The sequence below is a fragment of the Schistocerca serialis genome, chromosome 10, assembly GCF_023864345.2.
Source record: "Schistocerca serialis cubense isolate TAMUIC-IGC-003099 chromosome 10, iqSchSeri2.2, whole genome shotgun sequence".
NCBI classification, from domain to species: Eukaryota; Metazoa; Arthropoda; class Insecta; order Orthoptera; family Acrididae; genus Schistocerca; species Schistocerca serialis.
Window position 1 is genome coordinate 58,722,947 of NC_064647.1, and position 15,562 is coordinate 58,738,508.

Genomic DNA, 15,562 nt, shown 5'->3' on the forward strand with positions numbered 1-15,562 from the left:
TGGGAGAGATGTATGTTGGTAAGTTCTTGTTGGAAAAGTGAAACATCAATTTCAAAACATTCATCAGTATGCATACATTTGTCATGAAAGTAGAAGGTATGAGCTATAATGGCAAAAATAGCTTTCAGGTCACATTTCTTTGTCCTGTAAAGCTTTGTTTCCTCATGACCCTATTCAATATAATATCTGAAATATGCCTGCTGCACATGGGAGATCATTACAAAAATAAGTTATTATGATAACAGCACGAAAATCATTAGACTGAAAATAAAATGGAAACGTTATTTTAACAACACTGGTGTATTGTGCATAAACAGTTGGACAAATGCTTTATTGTTTGCCTACAAAAATGGCGTTGATCACTAGAACTATGTATAACTGACACAGCTGTAAATTATATAGTAGCATATGTCTGAGACAGTTTAATTTAAATAACCTCATAAGACGTGTACAAAAGGTGTGTACCAAGCTACCACTACCAGCTAGTATTGGCTAAAAAGATCAGAAGATGAACACCACATCATCATGGATACCTTAGCCAGCGAATTAACTTCTTGTATATTACTATCCAACTTCAAGAGTAGTATTAGAAATGAGACTTTGTGTGCCCTGGTGGGCCTTATGCTACAATTTGGGGAGTAAGTACTGACCTCTCAAACCTCCCAAATAATGATGAGAGTAAAATCTGAGGAATTCTATTGTATATGAAAGCTTATCTACAATGGTGAATGAAATGGAGAATGGGAGAGGGAGGGCTTGTAATGGGATGTGATGTACGTGAAGATACATACCGTACTTTATAATTTTGTAGGGAAGTTCTGGCAGAGTGTAAATACTTTAAAGTAAAGAAGACCACTCACCAAAAAGCAGAAGCATTGAGTTGTCACCAGGCACACTTAAAAAAAGAAAGAAAACTTTCTAGCTATCGGAGTAGGCCCTTTCTGAGCTAGAGTACACACGCTTGTGTGTGATCGCTCCTACCTGGCGCTGTCAGGATACGCAGTGCCTGTGTTGCATTTCAACAGGTGGACTAGACTGGGGTGAGGGTTGTGTCTGATGGGTTGAGTGGAGGGGGAAAGAGGTGGGAGGTAGGGAGAGGGGTTGGGGTTGGGTGGCTAGCATCTTGGAGGGAGGCTGCCAGTTTGCCAGTTAGGAATTTGGAAGGTTGGGGTGCAGATGCACAGACTATGCATGACACACAGTTGTCAGAGACGATGGGCAGTGGCACACACTGAAGGTGATGTGTGGACATAAATTGGGAGGCGTGACACGACAGAGGAGGGAAGGTGTGGATGGGAGGAGAGTGTGGTGACAGTGAGTTACTGGAGAATGAGACCAGGATGATTATGGGTGTGAAGGATGTGTTGCAAAGATTACTCCCATCTGCACATTTCAGAGAAGGTGGTGGTGGAAGGAAGGATTCATATAGTCTGGGCTGTGAAGCAGCCATTGAAATTGAGCATGTTATGCTCAGCTGCATGTTTTGCCACTGGGTGATCAACTTTGTTATTGGCAACAGTTTGGTGGTGGCCATTCATCTTGGTGAGTAACTGGCTGCTGGTCATATCAACGTAAAAAGCTGTGCAGTGTTTGGAGCAGAGTTTATGTATTATAGTATGATATGGCTGCTTTCGTAGGTGGCTTTGACAGGACAAGATAAGCGTGTAACAGGACTCGCACAGGAAATACTGGATGAGTGGTCTCCCACAGAGATGTGATCACTGTGGTGAGAGGTTGGGAGTGACAGTGGCATAGGAATGGACAAAGATGTTGTGTTGTTTCAATGGGTGGTGGAATGCCACTTTAGAAAGAGTGGGAAAGATCATGGGTAGAAGCCCCTCATTTCAGGGCTTGACAAGAGATAATAAAAGCCCTGACTGAGGAACAACTGAATGATATCCTTCATCAGAGCTTTAATTGTCTCTTATCATGCCCTGAATTGAGGGGCATCATACTCAGAATACTTCCCACCCCTCCTAAAGTGGTGTGCTGCCGCCCACCCGACCTACACGACAATCTAGCCCATCTCTGTGCCGCTCCCACCCCCAACACCTTGCTACAGGGATCATACCTCCATGGAAGACCAAGGTGCAAGACCTGTCCAAACCACCCACCCAGCACCTCCACTCTAGTCTCGTCACAATCTAATCCTACCCCATCAGCGCCCAGGCCACCTGTGAAAGCAGCCATGTAATATATCAACTCTGTTGTGAACAATGCACAGCTGTCCACCGGGATAAATAGCCTCTGCCAAACTGTTGCCAATAACGAAGTTGACCACCAGGTGGAACAACATACAGTTGAGCATACTGCTTCACAACCCAGACCATCTGGACCCTTCCCTCCACTACCATGTTCTCTGGACTATGCTGGTGGGAGTTACCCTTGCAACACATCTTTCACTCCCATAATTGTTCTGGCCTCAATCACCAGTAACCCATTGTCCCCACACCCTTTAGCCAACAGTTTCCCCTTCCTCCATCCTGTCACCTCTTCCCAATCCACATATGCTTGTGAACTTTAGTGTGCTCTGCCCTCCCACCTGCTCTGACAACCGTGCATCGTGAGCCTAGTCTGTGCACCTGCCACCCCACCCTCTGCATTCCTGGCCACCAAACTGGCAGCCTCCTTCTGAGCCACTAGCCTGCCGCCCCCATCCCTTCTTCCTGTCTCCTGCCTCTCTCCCCTCACCTGCCCATGCCATCAGACACAACCCCAACCCCAGCCTAGTCCACTTGCCAAAATGCAGCACAGACATTGTGTGTCCAGTCAGCTCCGTGTAGGGGCAGAGGCATAGGCATGCATGCCTGCGTGTGCATGCTATAACTCAAAAAATAATTACTCTGAAAGCTAACAAGTTTTCTTGTGTGCGCATGTTGATGACTGAATGCGTCTGCTTTTTGTTGAAAATGGTATCCTTTACACCAAAATATTTAACCCAGAGTACATGCTGTAAAGTGAGTTATGAAGCACAATAGTAAAAATAAATGTATAAAATTGTATGTAGGGAATAAATAAATGATTTAAAAGAAGGTGCTTTCCCAGTCTATGTGAAACTTTTCTGTACATTTGTGGAACTGTAACTCACTTCTATAGACCTTTCCCCCCCCCCCTCCCCACAGCCTTACAAATTATCATTTGGGTGCCCCTTGATCAGAAATGCACAGTACTCCAACCTAAACTCCGTCTTCTGCCACTCAAATGTTGGCCAATATAACATTTATCTGACAGCCAATATAACATGTATCTGACACTCAAGCAGTCTCATATGAAAATTCCTTTTCTCAAAATATTCCCTTCATGTCACATAATAGGACCCAGCCCAGTTGACACCATCAAAGAGAATAAAAAGAAATATTTAAAAAAATGAAAACGAGGTGTAGCCTCCCTTGCTTCACTAATCTGTTGTCAGCCAGTATCTTCATTGCATAGTTGTTCATAGTCATACCCTCTTCTTTTTTCATGTTTTCTAAGTGTCTCATCTTGAACATATTGTTGAGTGGACCATTGTTCAGTGTATCTTCTCGAGCTTCTCTCAAGCTTCCTTTACTTGTTTTGAGAGTACCAACGTCTATAGATAGCAGTTTTCGGCCAGTATTAGAGTGATGGACAAGGCCATCTCATTTTTATTCCTTTTCTCTGCATCCATTTGATCATAATGTGTTCCAAAGACAGGTTCTATGGCATCCCATGCCTCCACAGTGCTGTATCTGTGAACGAACATGGATCTACCATGTGAAATAGTTATTGCTGTGCAGGTGATCAATTTTCATAGGTGGTCCCATCATTCTGAATTGTTTTCTTTGTCGTCGGCTATTACAGAACGTCAGATACATTGTATTACAGAACGTCAGATACATTGTATTACAGAACGTCAGATATGTTGTGTTGTAGAACGTCAGATATGTCACTTTCGGCGGTTCTGGCAGTTAGTATTCTTTTCATTGTTAAACCCAAACATCCTTATTACTTTTTATGCACTCGGCAAGTGCCCCAGCTGATAGTAAATCTGTAAGGTGATGCACAATTTTATTAGATGGAGCAGCAATCAGCTGGAAGAGTAAAAAAGCAATCCACTGTAGTGACCTCCACAGTAGAAGCTGAATACAGTGCCCTGTTTGAAACATCAAAGGAGGTGGAACGGTTTGTGGATTTTCTAAATGAGATGAAGTATTCTGAATTTCGTAGACTGCCTCCACGTCAGTACTGACAACCCAGGTGCTCTTGAGATTGCCAAGAAAAAAGATGTGTCAGAAAAGACCAAACATTTCAGGGTATGCTATCATAAAGAAAAAACCAAACATCTCAGGGTGTGCAATCATAAAGTCATGCAGACTGCCTTGCATGGCCCTCATAAACTTAAGTATGTGTCATCTAATGACAATGTGTCACACATTAAAGAAAATATCTGAGCAGTATTAAAACTGCGAGATTCTGAGACACGTTAGGATTAAAACAGATATTATTTCCAGCTGGACTACGCCAGTTAAGTTTTGTCGCATATATGTTCTTATGTTTAACACTGAATTTAGCACACTATTCGGTTGTTCTCTTAACGATGCCCACAGAGAGGAAGTGTTGTAATTCTGTTTAGTTAACGCGGTGACCATCGTTTGAATCAGCAGCGCCCTTACCAGGGCACTCGGGAAACCACGGGATTTCCAGCTGATTTCTTTTCTCTGTGGGCTCTTTGTGGCAGCTGAGTAGGTCGCGCAAAAAAAAAAAAAAAAAAAAAAAAAAAAAAAAAAAAAAAAAAAAAAAAAAATGGTAATATGACGGTAACACCATTCTGTACATTGTAAATTGTAAGTGTGTGTTTATCTGCAATACCATTATCAACAGTGACGATGTGTTTATTATAATTCAACCAGCTCTCGTCATTCACGTTTCCGTACGCGTCGCACACTTAAAGATTGCAGCAATTAGCGACTATAACAGTTGAGGTCGCCGGATCGAGGGCCGCTTTTAACATCAGATGTAAAAATATATCTACGGATGAATAAAGCTGCTACTACTACTACTACTACTACTACTACTTTGTATCGATCACAGTGATTATATCGACCATCAGGTATCAATCAGGTGTGTTGGTACATGGGAACTATAATTCGTTCGTGATAAGGATAAACAGGATTTAAACATACGCAAATGCGATGATTGGTCATAAGCCGTAACACACATACACTGGTGGTGGTACGCTGTTGGAAGTAGGTCTAACTTATGTATTGGATATCGTATTACTCAGTTACGTTAAATGAAACTTTAAGATATTCAAATGTGTTAACAGCCATCAACGTGTTTCTTAATCACGCTTTAGCTACTTAGTTTTTATTTCAAAAATCGTGCACAGTCACAGCCTGTGCAGCTTTGTGCTCCGATTGTCGCTCTGTTAATGCACAGAATAAAAATGGCTGAAGCTGCTTTCTGTTCCGTAGTGAAACAAGCGCGTGGAACATGGTTAAAAAGTTCCGGGAAATAGGCTGCTCTTAATGTTTTTCATAAATTTATGGAGATAATCGGCTTTTAACTTTTACCAGAGCTGTATAAGATGCATGTGATTCTATGAAACGTGTAGTGCAGTTGGTATCGTAATGGGATGTGAACCAAACGCCGTCCATTGGTTCAAATCTTCGCACTACTATTTTTTTCTCGTTCAATTTGAAATACCCACATCTCGTTATTATAAAACTCCTAATCATTTTTTATGAATAATACACGTCTTCTTGTTCCTAATTACATATTGGGCGCGAAATTCCTGTTACCATTTCAAATATAAATTCTTAATTATCGGTGTTTTATGAAAGGCTTTTCATAAAAAGTTATTGAAATTAAGAAAACATAACAATTTAATTTTTGAAGCAAAAATGAAAAACCAAATCGTCTCTCTTTGGATTATACCCATCGTTTTATACCGCAGTATCGAAGAAACATGAAAAAACCATCATTTTCACAGCATCGAGCACATCATACAAATGCTGCATTTTTACGTTTGCTACTGTTCCATTACAATATGGACGCAGCAGAACGTACCTAGAGCCAAGCTGCTGGATTTGACCTGTGAAGTGACAAGACTGTTAAGCTGCCAGACGTACTTAAAACTAATGCATACTAGCGTTTTCACACGTCAGTGCCGAACGCTGGCGGGATATGGAACGGCTCGTCATAAAAGAAGAAGAGAAAATGCTGCGCCTCGATTTTGTTGTCGAATAGGCTCGTTATCAACGTAGCAGGTCACTCTTCCAGAACTGAAATGTATTTCTCGGATTCGAATAAGGAGCTAAGAGATTACCAGACGATTGACTGTAAGTAATACCTTAAATGGCTGCAATATTTAACTATACGGTGAAATCCTTCAATACTCTCTTACGTTACATACAGCTTATGCAGGTAAACTACTCTGTGGTTAAGTCGAGAATTTTCGTCATTCTTGTTTTTAATTACAATAGTACGTTAGCTAAAACCGATAACGTGTTGCGTTTTCCGTCTAGTCGTCTAAGGAGCGTGTTGTGGATTTGCAGTGTATTATTTCATTCTGCTTAAAAATTGAATGACATTCGAAGCTGTATTACTCATCAGCTCTTCTCTTTTTACGTATCAACTGCAGCTGGCCACGTCACTGAAGGCTAGCTGTACCAGCTGACCGGCCAGTGCTGTCCAAGTTAAACGTGCCGGTAAAGCTGTTGTCCCGTATTATCTCTAAGTCGATGGGCGCGTAACATAGCACAAAACGTACCCTTATTATCGTACTTCACAGTACTCGAGACAGCCACGTGAAACGGAAATCCAATGGGGTTCCAGCAAACGCGGAAGAACACATAGTGCAATGTTTACATCAGGTTTATTCTTATGATGAACGGATTATACACTCCTGGAAATGGAAAAAAGAACACATTGACACCGATGTGTCAGACCCACCATACTTGCTCCGGACACTGCGAGAGGGCTGTACAAGCAATGATCACACGCACGGCACAGCGGACACACCAGGAACCGCGGTGTTGGCCGTCGAATGGCGCTAGCTGCGCAGCATTTGTGCACCGCCGCCGTCAGTGTCAGCCAGTTTGCCGTGGCATACGGAGCTCCATCGCAGTCTTTAACACTGGTAGCATGCCGCGACAGCGTGGACGTGAACCGTATGTGCAGTTGACGGACTTTGAGCGAGGGCGTATAGTGGGCATGCGCCGAATTGCTCAACACGTGGGGCGTGAGGTCTCCACAGTACATCGATGTTGTCGCCAGTGGTCGGCGGAAGGTGCACGTGCCCGTCGACCTGGGACCGGACCGCAGCGACGCACGGATGCACGCCAAGACCGTAGGATCCTACGCAGTGCCGTAGGGGACCGCACCGCCACTTCCCAGCAAATTAGGGACACTGTTGCTCCTGGGGTATCGGCGAGGACCATTCGCAACCGTCTCCATGAAGCTGGGCTACGGTCCCGCACACCGTTAGGCCGTCTTCCGCTCACGCCCCAACATCGTGCAGCCCGCCTCCAGTGGTGTCGCGAACGGCGTGAATGGAGGGACGAATGGAGACGTGTCGTCTTCAGCGATGAGAGTCGCTTCTGCCTTGGTGCCAATGATGGTCGTATGCGTGTTTGGCGCCTTGCAGGTGAGCGCCACAATCAGGACTGCATACGACCGAGGCACACAGGGCCAACACTCGGCATCATGGTGTGGGGAGCGATCTCCTACACTGGCCGTACACCACTGGTGATCGTCGAGGGGACACTGAATAGTGCACGGTACATCCAAACCGTCATCGAACCCATCGTTCTACCATTCCTAGACCGGCAAGGGAACTTGCTGTTCCAACAGGACAATGCACGTCCGCATGTATCCCGTGCCACCCAACGTGCTCTAGAAGGTGTAAGTCAACTACCCTGGCCAGCAAGATCTCCGGATCTGTCCCCCATTGAGCATGTTTGGGACTGGATGAAGCGTCGTCTCACGCGGTCTGCACGTCCAGCACGAACGCCGGTCCAACTGAGGCGCCAGGTGGAAATGGCATGGCAAGCCGTTCCACAGGACTACATCCAGCATCTCTACGATCGTCTCCATGGGAGAATAGCAGTCTGCATTGCTGCGAAAGGTGGATATACACTGTACTAGTGCCGACATTGTGCATGCTCTGTTGCCTGTGGTTCTGTCAGTGTGATCATGTGATGTATCTGACCCCAGGAATGTGTCAATAAAGTTTCCCCTTCCTGGGACAATGAATTCACGGTGTTCTTATTTCAATTTCCAGGAGTGTAGTTCTGAAGCGTCGAGCGATCACTTGCCAACAGTTTCTGTTGGCGTTTGTACCACACGATTTTTTAACGTCGTTATCGCAATGCTTCTTCATAGTTTCATGAAGGCTATTATTTTCGTCTACAGCCCCTTGCGTTTCGCAGATTTGAAAGCTGCCAAAAGCGCTGCCAGGTGTCAGGGATTCCGTTAAGTTGAATCGACTGTGAGCCAGTCTTAGTAGTAAAGCTCTTGAACCATGTATCATAACAATTATACATTACCTTCAGCATCACGTGTGGATGTTGTCTCCAAAATATGTTGCAAATAAAGTTAGTATCAAAGAAGTAATAAATTTGAACTTCATGCATGGTGCGTCATTTTCTCCCGCATCTCATTGTTTATGACGTCATATCTCCTGAACAATGGTAGGTTGGTAGTTCTTAACCTGACAGGGACGTCATATCTCCTGAACTATAGTAGATTTGTGGTTGTTAACCCCATAGCTAGAGGCACCTGTTTGTGGTGAAAATTTTTGCCCGATTTCGTCATATTTAAAAAGTTATTTCGGTATACTTTTTGCTAGTTTGTTTCCATTTCGGCAATAATTTCGCTAAATTTTATTTCCACTTTTCAGCAGTAAAAGGCAAAGGAAATACATGTATGGCACATTTGCAGTGAAAAATCTTTTATTTTACATAAATTAAAAAAGCATAAAAATTATAAATCTTATTAAAACACAAATACCAAATCATGAAAGTTTGGAAAACGTTCATCCTGCCCTAGTCTATGTACACAACACACAAGTCAGTCTGAGAAAGACAAGGATACCATGACTTCCATATTACTGCGAGTTACAGGTGTTCTCCTGCAATATCTAGAATCTGAAGTTATAGAAACTACATTTCTGTACTGAATTTCAAGTTTCTGTATTACACTCATAATTGCTTGCACACATTCTGTAGCATTTGCAATAACTTTCACTCCCCCGATAAATAATTCCTGAACTGCACCATCGCCATAACTAAGTACTTTTATCAGAACCACGAACACACACTGTCCTTTTCTGCCTGTCGTTTTATCACAAAGAATTGAAACTCTTTCGTCTTTCACAGCTCCTTTTAATCTCTCCTCTTCTTCTTTGATGATTCGAGGTATGTAATCTTCCCGTAGTCTTCCAGCTGGAGGTAAGTCTCCAGCACCTTAAAAATATCAATAGAACTGCTATTAGAGTACTATGTAACGAAGTAAATTACCACATTACCCAATTATAAGACTTTTTGAGGGTGCTCGAGGAAAAATTATTTTTAATATAGGCCTATTCTGACCAACAAAAATTATTGGCTATCGAGATTACCTAATCTTTGCTGCGATTAGCAGACGGTAAATTAATTATTACACAAACCTGGTATGTATTTGTTCATCCATTCTCTCAGCTTTGGATGATCAACTTTTTCCATCGGAATGTTAGCCTCAATGAAAGCTCGAGTAGTCGATAAAATGAATTCTTCTCTATCATTTTTCACTCGTTTTGCCGCTGCAGTGACTTCCGTGAGCGTAGCTTGTCTTTTTATACCAGTAGTTGTTAGCGCCTTCTCCTTGTTCTTCTTATGGGAAGAACTGTTAATGTGTTTCAGGCACGTGTCCTTGCTCTGCCACTCAATACGCACATTGCAGTATTTGCACATAAGTGCCTTCCTACTTTTGTCGAAAACATAAAATCCTTCTGACGAAAATTCCTTTTCTCGGTCGAAAATTGCCACTACCATATTAATCATCTGTAGCACGAAAACAAAACACAAAATACCACACTCAATGCACCGCCGATCCACAACGATTTCCAACACGCAATACTGAATACACCGCCAGAATATTGTAGAATATCTTTGGAATTCTGGATATATTATATATATCGAAATGGTTTACAATCGATATCCCGATTCTATTACCATGACTCCAATCGAATTTCCCCAGTTAAGTTTAAATGACGAGATTTTGCGAAGTTTCGTTAATTATTGCGCGATTTGGCTTAAAAGTAAATAGTTTCGCGTTTTCAGCAAAATGTGTAAAATTTCGTGAAAATTTCGCGATTTCGCGCTTTGCGAAAAACATGTGCCTCTGCCCATAGCGAATGTCGCCTGACAGGGATTTATGTACCAAGTTCGGCTGAAATCGGCCCAGGGGTTTAGGAGGAGATCTGGAACACACGCATATCCATTTTTATAGTATATATGGATTTTGTCAAGTAAGCCTCTGTGAAAGATTTATGTATATTCACGTTTCAATAATAATATGTTACTGAAATGTATCTACCTTATCTACACTCCGCACATGTTAATGCAGCTTATCCTCGTTGTCTCGTGTTCTCTGCTGTCGCTGCCCCCCCCCCCCCCTCCTCCTCCCCCTCCACACACACACACACACACACACCACCCGTCCCTCTCTCTCTCTCTCTCTCTCTCTCTCTCTCTCTCTCACACACACACACACACACACACACACACACGCGCGCGCGCGAACACCGGCGATTTTTCTTTTTTTGCGAATGTTTTTTTTTTTATTCGTACCTGTGTAAAGGGGGCATAATAGTAATAACGCGTAGCATATGATGCTTAATTATGCAAAGATGAGCAGATTTAAATGAATATATGGATGTATGGGTATATTTCTGCAAATTTCTGGGAGGCTTGGAGCAGTATTAACCGAACTGGTTACTGTTTGAACAAAAATACAGTAAAACCTCCTCAAATCGGCACGTGTACAATTCGGAAATCTGCCCAAACCGTACAAGTATTTCAATCCTGAGACATTCAGTGCACTTCCATATGCTGATTTTTTTGTGTAAAGCGGAACGTGCCTAACGCGGAAACGGAAAGCAAATTATAACATACGTAATAATTCATTGTATAATGCGGAAAAGAGCCTATACAGTACTACTGTATTACAGTTCATTAGTTATTCACGACTCTACAAGGACGTTCCTTTCAACACCTAACCAAGAAAAAGGGGTCCAGCGCGGCGCTGCGCCGCGCTGCTGGTGTGGACCTAAAACCGCGCCGCTCTGTGTAACAACGACGGCTGGTTCGTCAGCGTTGTGCCCGTCGGCTTTCATGTTTTCCTCATTATTGACGCACGCTGGCGCATACAGTGTGTAAACTTTTAGATGGCAGACCTCTCTCTAGTCCTGAGTCGGTAAACGTCGGGAGGATTCGGTAGGCACGCAGTTTCGACTGCTGCCAACATTACGTAGCTGACCGTGTTGTACAAGGTAGCCATTGTCGTCTGCTTTGTTATTGTTTTGCGCTGTACTGTTCTGTGTGTTTTTATTGTGCAGTTGTGCTAAACATCAAAATGAGTGAAGAGGCAGTTGCTGGCCCATCTCAGGAGTCGCCAACAACCGTTACAGGTAGGCCTACGGTTAGAAGGAAACCAGTATTACGTAGCGATGCTCTCAAATTATATTGCGTGTGATTGAATGCTGCGAAAGGGAGCAGAAAAAACATACATACATTCATTTTTATGTTTATAGATTTTAATGTACATGACGATTTCAGTTTCGTTTACGAACAACATTTAAAGCGAGTTTTACTTCCAATCCTTTCGTCTGCTTTCGTGTAAGCATGACGCGCAATTTGTAGTGCCAGCATGCAGTGCTGGTAGGTGTGCCTTGTCCCCCCCCCCTCCCCCCCACTCCTCTCTCCTCGCCAGCCAATGCTTGCTTCCTCCTCTCCCCGCACTCCCCTCACAACCCTGCCGTCATACAGTTAACACACTGTACACGAACATTGTTTCGCATCTAGCAAAACTCCGCTGCAGTGTGCGCAGTGAGAGAGGTATTGTTCCGTCAAACATTGGTTTTACCCGGCAAGGTCATTACTTTCTACCAGTTTCAGTTGACAAGTAGCACTTTACAGATATGCAGTAACATGCACTTAACGAAATCGAGGCGAGTGAGAAAGACAAACTCTCTGTGCGCGAAATTATGTTGCGTTTCAAATGCAGTAAAACACAAATTTATGAGACTTTAAGAAACAAGTATAAGAATCCGGACGAATATATGAAAGGAAACGGGCAGCTGAAAAGAAAGGCGAAGAAGAACGGAAATGAAGAAATTAACGAAATAGTGTGGGAATGGTTCGTAAGCGCGCGGGCAAAAAACTTACCTTTATCTGGACCCATGCTGCAGGGTGAGGCTTTGAAAGTCGCAAAAGAGCTTGGAATTATGGAGTTTAAGGCATCCCCAGGACGGCTGGACAGTTTCAAACCTAGGCACAACATCGTGTGGAATGAAGTGTGTGGGGAAGGTACGGATGTGCAGAACAGCATGGAAGACAATACTGTCCAAATTAATTGTGAATTATGATCCGAAAGACGTGTTCAGTGCCGATGAAACGGGAATCTTCTTTTTTTTCTATCACGCGCTGCCTTCCAAATCGATTGCAGTTCGAGGTGAAAAGTGCGTCGGTGGAAAAATGTCCAAGGAAAGACTGACTCTGCTGCTGTGTGGAAACATGTTAGGTGAAATGGAGAAGCCGCTGGTGATTGGAAAGGCGGCAAAACCGCGTTGTTTCAAAAACGTAATAGGCCATTAAGCTTCCAGTCACATAGCGAAGCAATAAAAAGGCGTGGATGGCGAGTGTTCTTTTGGAAGAATGGTTGGGCTGTTTCAATGCCAAGAAAAAAAGAAATCGCCAAGTTCTCCTTTTCCTAGACAATGCAACCCGCCACCAGAAAGTAACGTTATCAAACGGGAAATTGGCTTGGTTCCCTCCAGTATCAACCAGCCTCACATAACCCATGGACCAGGGGGTGCCTCACACATTCAAATGTCATTATAGGTGATGACTGATGCAGTCTCTTATTCATAGTGTTGAAGAAGCCGAAAGTGCTTTTGCTCTTGCACGATGAGTTTCTGTCCTCGATGCAGTAGTTTGGATCGGCTTGGCAGTAAAAGAAATAAAACCCGAAACTGTCACCAAGTGCTTCAACAAAGCTGGGTTTGGGGGTCAAGAACATGAAGCTTCTACAGCCATCGATGTTCAAGAAAATGCAGCAGCGATTGCTGAATTAATGAAAATGTGAAACGTTTCATGTAGTGCAGATGATTACATTTGAAGTGATGACTTTCAGTCAGCTCACTCTACTTTCATGTCAGCAACATATTTAATAGAAATCCGCAATACAGATGATGAAGAAGAAATAAAGGAAAAAGAACAAAATAATGTCCCTAGAAAAATTAATACGCCTGATGAAGTCGTTTCATGCATAAACGATGTTATGCAATTTGCAGCACACAAATTCTCCCAACTTGTTGGAATTATTGACTCCTAGCACTATGGGACTTAACTTCTGAGGTCATCAGACCCCTAGAACTTAGAACTACTTAAACCTAACTAATCTAAGGACATCACACACATCCATGCCCGAGGCAGGATTCGAACCTGCGACCGTAGCGGTCGCGCGGTTCCAGACTGTAGCGCCTAGAACCGCTCGGCCACCTCGGCCGGCTGTTGGAATTGTTGTATGGTGCAAAAAATTGCTCAGATATAATTTGAACAGGAAATTAAAACCAGTTTCCCACCTTGATACGTGGCGAAAAAAGTCAAGTGTAAAGCAAATAAACATGGGAATAATATGTATGTGCATACAATAATAAACTGATTTAAAGTTCTAGTAAACATACAGAAATGCCGTGTTATTTATCAATTAGTGTCATAGTCCAGTGCTGTCTTGTTCAGTATACAGCAAATGAATATCTACTGTGCTGGAGTGAAGGTACGTAAATACGGTACTGTATATGCGTAATTAAAAGCATTTGCTGTACTTTTGTGCATGGTACCTGATGTGTAATGTCCAAATTGGAAAATTATTTTAGTCGCAGGCTGTCCGATAATACTTAATTGTTGACAGGGAGAGGGTGACTGCAGGAAAGGGCTTATATGTACCTATCGAAAACAACCCATATTAGTGTCATATCCTTAATTGTGATGTGTCAGAGTCGATTGGTAACGCGCCATAGTTTAGTCGAATTGAATATTTTGAAAGTATTTGGAAACGAACTGATTTCTGTAGAATTTTATATAAAGGACTTAAATTGAAGACCTTTTTTATTCTATTATGTTCTGAAACTTCATTCTTCTTCCTATTACATAGGATCCATGGGAGTACGCAGATAGGGGGAGGGGGGGCAGCTGCCCCCCCCCCCCCCCCCGCCCCTCTTAGAAGATAATCGAACTCGTTCGCGCAGATCCGGGAGTAATTTTTTCGTCTTCGGCACGTTACTGTCGGCAGGGAAGTTTATAGAAATAATAAATTCAGCGATAAGCAATCCGCTCTGCTACTCGCAGGCATGTTACGTCGCCAAGGAACAGTGTACTCACTTGTAGGCAGTAAGGGATCATGACTATGTGAAGTTTCTAACGAACAACATCGTTTCTCCTACCATATTTAAATGTAAAATGCTTTTCTGCTCCTAAACTATTAATTTTTTAGTTACAGCTGACGATAACTGTAGATTAATAGCAGTTGACGTGCAGGTTATGACAAGCAGTAAATGGCGAGACATTTAGTGCAAGTGATTTATAAAAAAATTTTTAGAACGTTCCACAAAACTGGCCATCACTGAAAAAACTACCGTGCACTTCAGTAAAAGCCCCATTAGGGCTGCCTGAAGCGACGTACGCTGGTACACCATAAATCGAATCATTCATGTCATCATTAAATATACGATTTTCACCAGATAATGCACCAGCTTTTGCTTTAAATAAGCTACATCCCTTGAATATGAGCAATTCTAGTGTAACAGACTTCCTTAAAAGTGCAGAATTGTTTAAAACATTTTATGGATTGGATGATATTGCCGGAGAACTGGAAGTATGATACAATTTGTGGACGAAAAAGAATATAACTAAAGCTAAATTAAAGGATATGGAAGTCGTTGACCTGTTTAACGAGACCAATATTTTTTTCCCTAGCATGAAAACGCACTAAAAATTTTGAGCACCATTCCATGCACAACAGCGACTGTGGAACGATTCTTCAGCACACTTCGAAGAGTGAAGACGTGGCTCAGAAGCACAGTGGGAGAAGAAAGGCTCACAGGATTGTGCCTGATGAGCGTACACCGCAATTGTGTAAAAGAAAACTGCGAGATGTTAGAGAAGAAAGTAATTGAGAAATTTGCGGCAAATCCTAGAAGATTATTACTGAATTAAAAAGTTGTATTTTTAAACAAATGCATTCTTATATTTAAAATATTTATTGAAAGCAGTTTTTCACTAGTTTACTGTTTTATTTAATAAGAAATACTACATGTTTTCTCGGATTGTACAAGTGC

The 15,562-nt window shown here is 42.6% G+C and overlaps 1 protein-coding gene across 1 annotated transcript in view; it reads left to right on the top strand.

Moving 5' to 3' along the window:
• Window positions 1-15,546, top strand: part of LOC126424529 (longitudinals lacking protein, isoforms N/O/W/X/Y-like) — a 288,869-nt gene extending 273,323 nt beyond the window's left edge. The window contains exon 4 of the transcript XR_007576179.1: window positions 15,201-15,546. The gene's annotated coding sequence lies outside the window, so the exon portion shown is untranslated. The remainder of the gene's footprint in view (window positions 1-15,200) is intronic.
• The last annotated feature ends 16 nt before the right edge of the window (window positions 15,547-15,562 follow it).